Below are 11,135 nucleotides of genomic sequence, written 5' to 3'. Positions count from 1 at the left end.
CAACCCGGGAAGAACCAGCAGCAAACCCGGGGAGGGCCGAGCAGACAGAAGAACAGCGCAGGGTCCTGTGTTGCTCCTCCACGAAGAGGGGGAGCGACATAATGGTGCCGTGACTCGGATAGGAAACCTAGCTTGGTTAGGAAACCTAGGTCGGATAGGAAACTTAGGAGGGAAGAAATGACTCGGATAGGAAACTTAGGATGGATATGAAACTTAGGAGGGAAGAAACGGGAAGAAGTGGAAATTACCGGAAAGAGACTAGCAAACAGCCTAGGGAAAAGCCGGACGAAAAAGGTGCCTGAAGAAGCTATTGAAAGCCTAGGCATAGACTCGGATACGGACTACGGGGGGAAGCTGGGAGAAATCTCTAAGGTCGAAAGCGAAAGTGAAAGCTAGAACAGACTCGGACGCGGACTGTGGGGAGAGGCCAGGAGAAATGAGGGAGGAGTATTGTTGGAAGAAAACTTAAGGAAACATACCGGGTAGAGAAAAACGTTAGGGAGGATGAAGCCGCGAGTGCAGGCCGAGGCGGAGATATAAGCCACCTTGGAATTCTTCAAGTCACCCCGGGGAGCAAGAGGCGAAGATCTGGAACCAGAGGCAGAGACGTGGGCCGCCAGGTTGAAATTCGCCAGGTTAGTCCAGGGAACTTGGACTGAATGCCGGTGGTGGCGGAAACATTCGCGGAAGCCGCCGCGTGCAGAGAGAGCACGGGGCATGAATAGATGGGGAACGCCGGGGCTGGCGCGAGGCTGTGGTGCGGGCGCGAAGTGCGTGGAGACCGCGGAGCGTGCGCGCAGAGCCGGGAACCCGCCGGCGGGGCGAGGCGCCGGGAAGCCGCGCAGAGCCGTGAAGCTGCCGCGGGGCGAGGCGCCGGGAAGCCGCGCAAAGCCGGGAAGCCGCGCAGATCGGAGAAGCGCGGGCTGAAGCGGCTCAGAGCCGGGAAGCCGCCGAGAAGCAGTCTCGGGGCGGGCGCCGGAAAACCGCGGGGATAAGAGAAACAGAAGTTTTAGAAGTAAAGTGAGAGAAATAGGAATGCTGGAAGATAGAAGTGGAATGGGAGAAATAGGAATGCCTGGAGATAGAGAAATAGAGAAATAGAAAGGCCTCCCTACAACACTGCAATGTGAGAGCTTGGATTCGGTCTGCCTGATTAAGTGAGGCGATGAGCACCTGGGCGGCTAGCAGCTTATGCGCCGCAGGTCACCGAAGACAGGCACGAATTAACATCAGTAAGGCCTCCCCACAATACTGCAATTAGAAAGCTTGGATTCGGTCTGCCTAATTAAGGCGGTAAGCACCAGCAAGCAGCTCGACCAGAGTATGAGCTGCAGGTCACCGAAGATAGGCACGAACCAACACTAATAAGTCTCCCCCACAATACGGCAATGAGAAAGCTTGGATTCGGTCTGCCTGATTGAGGCGGTAAGCGCCAGCAGGTGGCTCGACCAGAGTATGAGCCACAGGTCACCGAACACAGGCACGTATCAGCGCCTAAAAACCTCCTCACAACATGGCGAAGAGAGGACCCGGATTCGGTTTGCCTGATTGATAGGACTTGTAAGAGCCTGTGGCAACTCTAGCAAGTAGAGCAGAGTGTGTGCCGCGGGACACCGAAGACAGGCGCGTATCAACGCCAAAAAATAAAAAGAAAGGGGGATCTGTGGGGAGCAATCCGGACTAGACTGAGTTACTGGAATTAAGACTTATTCTATGCATCTGCTCTCCCACTGTGGGGAGCAAACCGGACTAGACTGAGTTACTGGAATTAAGACTTATTCTATGCATCTGCTGTTTTTTTTTTCTTTTTTCTTTTTTTTATTTTTTTTGACAGGCAGAGTGGACAGTGAGAGAGAGAGAGACAGAGAGAAAGGTCTTCCTTTGCCGTTGGTTCACCTTCCAATGGCCGCCGTGCAGGCGCGCTGCGGCCGGCGCACCGCGCTGATCTAAAGGCAGGAGCCAGGTGCTTCTCCTGGTCTCCCATGGGGTGCAGGGCCCAAGGACTTGGGCCATCCTCCACTGCACTCCCTGGCCACAGCAGAGAGCTGGCCTGAAAGAGGGGCAACCGGGACAGAATCCGGTGCCCTGACCGGGACTAGAACCCCGGGGTGCTGGCGCCGCAAGGCAGAGGATTAGGCTAGTGAGCCACGGCACTGGCCTGAACTGCTGTTTAACTATGGACAGTATATGGTTCAAATTCATTTTTCATTCCTAGAGTAATATTTCTTTTTTTAAACTTTCATTTAATAAATACAAATTGCCAAAGTATAGCTTTTGGATTACAGTGGCTTCCCCCCCATAACTTCCCTCCCACACGCACCCCTCCCATCTCCCGCTCCCTCTCCCCTTTCATTCACATTGAGATTCATCTTCAATCATCTTTATATACAGAAGATTGATTTAGTATATATTAAGTAAAGATTTCATCAGTTTGTACCCACACAGAAACACAAAGTGTAAAATACTGTTTGAGTGCTAGTTATAGCATTACTTCACATTGGACAACACATTAAGGACAGAGATCCTACATGAGGAGTAAGTACACAGTGATTCCTGTTGTTGACTTAACAATTGACACTCTTGTTTATGGCATCAGTAATCACCCGAGGCTCTTGTCATGAGTTGCCAAGGCTATGGAAGCATTTTGAGTTTGCCGACTTCAATCTTATTCAGACAGGGTCATAGTCAAAGTGGAAGTTCTCTCCTCCCTTCAGAGAAAGGTACCTCCTTCTTTGATGACCTGTTCTTTCCACTGGGATCTCACTCGCAGAGATCTTTCATTTAGGTTTTTTTTTTTTTTTTTTTTTTTTTTTTTTTTTGCCAGAGTGTCTTGGCTTTCCATGCCTAAAATACTTCCTAGAGTCATATTTCAAGTCCTTACATGAGGATAGTAATACTATAAGATAGGAGCAGTTTAAAAATGTGGCTCTGTTTCATGAGGTTTTTACAGATCAATCCTTTCTCTTTCCTATTTAATTTATTTCTTATCTTTTTTATTTTGGCTATGCTTACAGAAAAATGGAATTGAGAGTGTAATGTTGAAAACATGAAATAACTTTAATAAACCATTCATATCAAAGCAATTATCTGAGTAAAATTTATTTTTGAAAGGCAACTCAAAAGCAGGATGTTTTCCTGAATTGTCTGTACAACTCTCAACTCTACAGTTCATTCCTGGGAAGAAAAATGACCTGAGTATCATTTTCACTGTACATTCTTTGAATAGGATGAATGACAAAAATTAATGCATCTCTCTTAGCTTATAGTTAGCCAAATGCAAGCATGATTTTTATTTTTCTCCTATATGTCCCATTTCCTAATGCAAAACATGAGAATTTCTCTTCTGGAAAATGGCATAGGTGGTATTAAATGAAGGACTTCTGGAATCACAATCAGTTGGTAGTTTATTTCATCACCTATAAAACTGGGCTATTATTAGTACCTGATTCACAAAGTTGTAGGAAGGATCAAAAGATTTAAATTAGTAAACATTCAGAAAATAATTAAAGCAGAAACTTGTGTATTTTTTAAAAGTTTATTTTATTTGAAAGGCAGAGTTACAGAGACACAGAAGGAGAGAGAGAGAGAGAGGGAGAGAGAGAGAGAGAGAGAGAGGTCTTCCACCTGCTGATTCATTCCCCAGATGGCTGCAATGGCCAGAGCTGTGCAGATCCAAACCAGGGCCCAGGAGCCTCTTCTGGGTCTCCCACGTGGGTGCAGGGGCCCAAGGGCTTGGGCCTTCTGCTGCTTTCCCAGGCCATAGCAGAGAGCTGGATGGTAATTGGAGCAGCCGGGACTCGAATCACTGCCAATACTGGATTCTGGCACTGCAGGCGGTGGCTTTACCCACTATGTCACAGCACCAGCTCTTAAAGCAGATTCTTGAAAAGAACCTCATGCACCCAGGTTCATTGGAACATTATTTACAATAGTTAAAGCTGGAAGTTAACCAAATGTCCACTGATGGATAATGGATTGGGGGGGGGGATAAAAACTAAGGAAAAAAAGAAATGGGAGGAAATTTCCTTTAAAAAATGGTAGATTTTACATGTATTTTGTCTCGATAAATCAGGAAGGTGATGGGAAAATTTTAGATGAAAGATCTTATTTTACCTTCAAAAACCTACTTATGACAAAGAATTTCAATAGAAAATAACTATGGCTTTTCTTTCTTTTGGAAATTTTCTGATTCAAAATTATTTCCTTTTATGTGTCCTATGGTATCACATAGACATTTAATAAGCATAGGCGCAAATCTCTGGATTCAAATGGAAAGAAGGAACTGACATTTTTAGGGTTGTTATAGGGGCCCTGGGTGGGTAGAAGTCCTGTGAGGAAGGAAACGCTTGAAATCTGATATCCAGGCAGGGATCAGAAGTACAAGTGCTGTGCTCACTGTGGGGTGGCAGTATAAACGGTGACAGTCAACCATTGCTTATGGAAAGCATAGCTCTTGGTCCAGCAGTAGGTCACTGTAAACTCTCCACAGGTCTTAAAAGGAGTATAAGAGGTGGTCACTGTCAAGCACAAGAGGGAGAAATGACGTTTGCCAGACCTGTGGTATTCAAAGCTCACATGAGCTATTCTGACAGCATGGGTACTGCGCAGAGCTGCAGAGGTACTAACGAACACAATAGGACACAAGAAACACAGCAAAGGGACCTAACCATTGGAGAAGGGCCTATGAATTCCGAATACTTTGTAGTAAACTCAGTAAGATACATGCAGTGGTGACAGTAAAGAAAAGCACAACATTTTACTGAGGAATCTAGAAGAAGCTCTAAATAAATGCAGTGAAATACCTTGTTCTCACACCAGGTGTGCACCCACGGCCATTGCTCCGCTTGCTGTGCGCGCCTGCCAGTGCTCGACACGACCAGCATTCAGCAGTTGGTAGAAAGGCGGCATCTGGTGCACAGCCAAGGCTTTGAGGAAAACATGAAGGAATAGGAGTGGGAGGGACCAGCTCTGTGAAAAATGGGTGAAATGGTGAAACAAGATTGCACCATCACTTAGGACGGCAAAATCCTCATCATAAAAACCTTTAACCCTGGGAGAGAAATTTAAAGAAACTGCAGTTGATGGCAGAAAAACTCGGACTATCTGCACCTTCACAGACCTCACATTGGCTTAGTGTGGTGGGATGGTTTATCTGTGGTAGGATGGGAAGGAAAGTCTTGCAAGATGGGAAATTAAAGGTAGACTAAGTCATGTGCAATGTCACCTGCCATCAGGTCTATGAGAAAGCAGAATAAAAATCTCATAATTACTTTCAACAGGCATTAGCTGCAAGATTGAACAAGCTCAGTTCAAGGCCCAAATCTGGACCATTGCAGCTGTTTTCTTTTTTTTTTTTTTAAATTTCAGGACTAGATTCAATTATCTTTATCACAAATATTTTGTATGCAACTATTCTGAAAGTGTTGGTTTAATTGGAATCATCTCTGGGCATTACATAATGTGCTTGTGTGAAAAAAAAAAAAAGAAAGAACTTTGTTCTTTGATGACAAGAAATTATTAAATTTCATACTTCCAGAATATAAAAAAGCAAAACCTTGAAAATAAAAATTTCAAAATTTCAAACTTACCACTAGAGTAATTTTACATTGATAATAATAAAGCAATTCCTTTTAAAATTCCAATTCCAAAATTTATGTAACAAAAGAATAGAGTAGAATTCAAACTGTAAGCAAAAATATCTCAACAGTGTAATTCTGGCATGATACCAGAGGGTTCAACGAAAAAGATTCTAAGTCCAATGACACATCCAAACTATAGATGGACTTAGAATTAGTAAATTACTTTTCTATCCACTAGGAAAGTGTAGGATTTTGAGAAATAGTTGCTTTAAATTTTTAACTCTGGAAAGATACAGTCACATTTATTACCTACCACCACATTTATCATACATTTGGATATGTTTATGTGGTATCAACCATATATGATGCTTGTTTATTATGTTAATTTATTTTTAAAAAACAAAATGGCTAATATAAATTAGAAAAATTTGTAATTTGAAAGTGCAAATTAAAACAATGCAATATGATTTTGGACCATCCTATTGGCATTTAAAAAATGATAGTACAGGGGCCGGTGCCATGGTTCACTTGGTTAATCCTCTGCCTGTGGCACCGGCATCCCATATGGGCACCTGGTTCTAGTCCCGGTTGCTCTTCTTCCAGTCCAGCTCTCTGCTGTGGCCCGGGAGGGCAGTGGAGGATGGCCCAAGTGCTTGGGCCACTGCACCTGCATGGGGAGACCAGGAGAAGCACCTGGCTCCTGGCTTCAGATCGGTGCAGCACCGGCTGTGGCGGCCATTTGGGGAATAAACCAACACAAGGAAGACCTTTCTCTCTGTCTCTCTCTCACTGTCTATAACTACCTGTCAAATAAAAAAATTGACAGTACAGGTGCCAATGAAAAGAAAATATGGTATATATACACTGTGGAATACTATTCAGCCATAAAAAAAGAATGAAATTCTGTCTTTTGTAACAAAATGGATGCAACTGGAAACCATTGTATTTAGTGAAATAAGCCAGACCCAAAAAGACAAATATCATGTTCTCCCTGATCTGTGGCAACTGACAGAGTTCAAAAAAATGTAATGTATGTGAGTGAAATTGACATTTTGAGATTTGATTATTGTTTACAGTCCTTGTCTCTACTGTTGAGGAACAGTGTTTTTTGGTTTTTTTTCTTACTATTTGTTGAATTCTTTATTTAGTGGAGCTTATGATTATAAAATAAACTTAATGTATGTAATTGTAAACATTAAAATAAAGAATAAGAAAGGAAGGAGAAAGGAGGGCGGGACTATGGGTGGAAGGGTGGGAAGTAGCACTGTGTTCCTAAATTTGTATACATGAAATAGACAAAAGTTGTTCACCTTATTATATTAACAAATTTTACAAAGAAACCAGGAGGATTTCAAAATCTAGGAATATTATGAATATCATACAACCCAAATATCTTTCTGCTGCAAAATGCCCACAAACATCAGATTAAAAATAAATTTATTTTGTTACTGCTGGGGGAAAGAATGAGGAAGGGGGAAGGGAAGAAGGACAGGGGAGGAACGGAGGAGGACGAGGGAAGGAGGAAAACAGAGCAAATGAATTTGTGAGTTGAAGCTTCAACAGCCTCAGAGGAGTTCATTAATATCATAAATCAAGAGGCACTTTTATTTGACACATAATAACTATGCATGCTATGGACACTTTAATATATGTATGCAATGTGTTATGATCAGAATAAGTGATCTATCTATCATTTCAAGCATTTATCATTTCTATTTATTGGGAATATTCAAAATCCCTGCTACTAGTTATTTTAAAATACACAGTTATTTTCAACCATAGTTATCTTATTGTACTATTGAACATTAGAAGTTATTCCTTATATCCTACTGCACCCTAGTACCTGTTAACCACCCTCCCTCTGTGCCACCTTCCTCCTGTCACCCTTCCCTTATAACCACTTTTCTACTATTTACTTGCATGAAAGCAAAATTTTTAGATACCACACACAAGCAAGAACATGCAGTATTTATCTTTCAGTGTCGGACACACTATGTCATCTATGTTGCTGAGAATGACAGGATTTCATTGTGTTTATGGCTGAATGGTATTCCATTATGTGTATGTTTGTATCACATTTTACATTTTCAAAAACAGCTTTATTCATTTATTTGAGATTCAGAGAAAAAGCAAGAGAGATGAACAGACAGAAGAGAGAGTTCCCATCTGCTGGCTTACTCCCCAAACGCCTACAATGGCTGGGACTGGGTCAAGATAGAAGCTGGCAGCTGGGAGCTCAATCCAATTCTCCCCCATGGGAGACTGAAACCAAATTATTTGAGCCATCACCTCTGTCTCCCAGAGTTTTCTTTGGTGAGAAACTGGAGTCAGGAACCAGAGCCAGAATTGAACCCCAGCATGATGTGGGATGCAGGCTTCTTAATCACTTAGGCCAAACATTCTCTCTGTTACCAATTTTTAATAATCCACTCATCCATCAACAAACACATAAGTTTATTCCATATCTAGGTTTTTCCTAATTGTGCCACAATAAACGTGGGAGTACAGATGTTTTTTTGACATACTGATTTCCTTTCTTTTCGACATATACCCAGCAGTGGAATTGCTAGATTATACGGTTGTTTAAATTTTAGGTTTTTTTTTTTAATTTTAACACCTAAATTTTAGGTGTGTTTTTTAATTTCCATACTGTTTTCTAGAATGACTGTACTAATGTACATTCCCTCCCAACAGTGTATGAGAGTTCCAGGGACCTCTTTTACATGTATGACATAGATTGAAAAGTTTCAAAATTCAAGTCTTATAAAAGACAGGTAGGGGCCGGCGCCGCGGCTCACTAGGCTAATCCTCCGCCTTGCGGCGCCGGCACACCGGGTTCTAGTCCCGGTCGGGGCGCCGGATTCTGTCCCGGTTGCCCCTCTTCCAGGCCAGCCCTCTGCTGTGGCCAGGGAGTGCAGTGGAGGATGGCCCAGGTGCTTGGGCCCTGCACCCCATGGGAGACCAGGAAAAGCACCTGGCTCCTGGCTCCTGCCATCGGATCAGCACGGTGCGCCGGCCGCAGCGCGCCGGCCGCGGCGGCCATTGGAGGGTGAACCAACGGCAAAGGAAGACCTTTCTCTCTGTCTCTCTCTCTCACTGTCCACTCTGCCTGTCAAAAAAAAAAAAAAAAAAAAGACAGGTAGGGAAAGACTTATTTTCAAAACTTTATTTTAACTACTCTCTAAAAGCAGTAATTGTTATCAGTTTCTTTCTTTCTTTCTTTATGAAGAGCTCAATAGATCAAATGACAAACACATTAGAAAGCCTTAAAAACAGAATGGGTGAAGCAGAAGAGAGAATATCGGACTTAGAAGATAGAGCACAGGAAAACATATAGTCAAACCAAAGAAAAGAAGAGGAAATTAGAAACCTAAAAAATATTGTTGGGAATCTACAGGATACTATTAAAAAAACCAACATTCGAGTTCTAGGAGTTCCTGAAGGCATGGAGAGAGAGAAAGGATTAGAAGGCCTTTTTAGTGAGATACTAGCAGAGAACTTTCCAGGTTTGGAGAAGGACAGAGATATCCTAGTACAGGAAGCTCATAGAACCCCCAATAAACATGACCAAAAGAGATCCTCACCACGACACGTGGTAATTAAACTTACCACAGTGAAACATAAAGAAAAGATCCTAAATGTGCAAGAGAGAAACGTCAGATTACTCTCAGAGGATCTCCAATCAGACTCACAGCTGACTTCTCATCAGAAACCCTACAAGCTGGGAGGGAATGGCGAGACATAGCACAGGTGCTAAGAGAGAAAAATTGCCAGCCCAGAATATTATATCCTGCCAAGCTCTCATTTGTGAATGAAGGTGAAATAAAGACCTTTCATAGCAAACAGAAATTGAAAGACTTTGTGGCCACTCGTCTGGCCCTGCAAAAGATACTTAAAGATGTGCTACACTCAGAAACACAGAAACACGGCCATCAATATGAAAGAAGGGAAAGGAAGAACACCTACCAGTAAAAGAGCATGGGAAGCTCAAAGCATATACTAGAAAATATTTCCGGGAAAATGGCAGGGCAAAGTCACTACGTATCAATAGTCACATTGAACATTAATGGTCTGAATTCTTCAGTTAAAAGACACCGTTTAGCTGACTGGCTCACAGAACACAACCCAACTATTTGTTGCCTACAAGAAACACATCTCTCTAACAAAGAGGCATGCAGACTGAAAGTGAAAGGTTGGAAAAAGATATTCCATGCCAACAGAAACCAAAAAAAAGCAGGTGTAGCCATATTAATATCAGACAAAATAAACTTTAATACAAAAACTGTTAAGAGAGACAAAGAGGGACACTATATAATGATTAAGGGTTCAATTCAACAGGAAGATGTAACTATTATAAATGTATATGCACCTAATTACAGGGCACCGGTCTATTTAAAAGATATGTTAAGGGACTTAAAGGGAGATTTAGATTCCAATACAATAGTACTGGGGGACTTCAATACTCCACTCTCAGAAATAGACAGATCATCCGGACAGAAGATCAACAAGGAAACAGCAGATTTAATTGACACTATTGCCCAAATGGATCTAACAGATATCTACAGAACTTTCAACCCTACATCTGCAGACTTCACATTCTTCTCAGCAGCGCATGGAACCTTCTCTAGGATTGACCACATACTAGGCCATAAATCAAGTCTCAGCAAATTTAAAAGAATTAGAATCATACCATGCAGCTTCTCAGACCACAGCGGGATGAAGCTGGAAATTAGCAACTCAGGAAACCCCAGAAAGTATGCAAACACATGGAGACTGAACAACATGCTCCTGAATGAACACTGGGTCATTCAAGAAATCAAAAGAGAAATCAAAAACTTTCTGGAAGTAAATGAAGACAACAACACAACATATCAAAACTTATGGGATACAGCAAAAGCAGTATTGAGAGGCAAATTTATAGCAATAGGTGCCTATACCAAGAAATTGGAAAGGTACCAAATAAATGAGCTTTCAGCGCACCTCAAGGACCTAGAAAAACTGCAGCAAACCAAACCCAAATCTAGTAGGAGAAGAGAAATAATTAAAACCAGAGAAGAAATTAACAGGATTGAATCCAAAAAAAACATTACAAAAAATCAGCCAAGCGAGAAGCTGGTTTTTTGAAAAAATAAACAAAATTGACACCCCATTGGCCCAACTAACTAAAAAAAGAAGAGAAAAGACCCAAATCAATAAAATCAGAGATGAAAAAGGAAACGTAACAACAGACACCACAGAAATAAAAAGAATCATCAGAAATTACTACAAGGACCTGTACGCCAGCAAACAGGAAAACCTATCAGAAATGGATAGATTCCTGGACACATGCAACCTACCTAAATTGAATCGAAAACCTAAATAGACCCATAACTGAAACAGAAATTGAAACAGTAATAAAGGCCCTCCCAACAAAGAAAAGCCCAGGACCAGATGGATTCACTGCTGAATTCTACCAGACATTTAAAGAAGAACTAATCCCATTTCTTCTCAAACTATTCAGAACAATCGAAAAAGAGGGAATCCTCCCAAATTCTTTCTATGAAGCCAGCATCACCT

At 42.0% G+C, this 11,135-nt stretch overlaps 1 pseudogene; it reads left to right on the top strand.

The window, feature by feature from the left end:
* The first annotated feature begins 4,797 nt into the window (after positions 1-4,797).
* On the top strand, positions 4,798-5,255 carry LOC127483124 (fatty acid-binding protein 5 pseudogene; annotated as a pseudogene).
* The last annotated feature ends 5,880 nt before the right edge of the window (positions 5,256-11,135 follow it).

The sequence above is a fragment of the Oryctolagus cuniculus genome, chromosome 8 (assembly GCF_051225735.1).
Source record: "Oryctolagus cuniculus isolate XC-2025 breed Fujian yellow rabbit chromosome 8, ASM5122573v1, whole genome shotgun sequence".
NCBI classification, from domain to species: Eukaryota; Metazoa; Chordata; class Mammalia; order Lagomorpha; family Leporidae; genus Oryctolagus; species Oryctolagus cuniculus.
The sequence above is the reverse complement of the archived record's forward strand: the minus strand, read 5'-3'. Positions and strand labels throughout refer to the sequence as shown.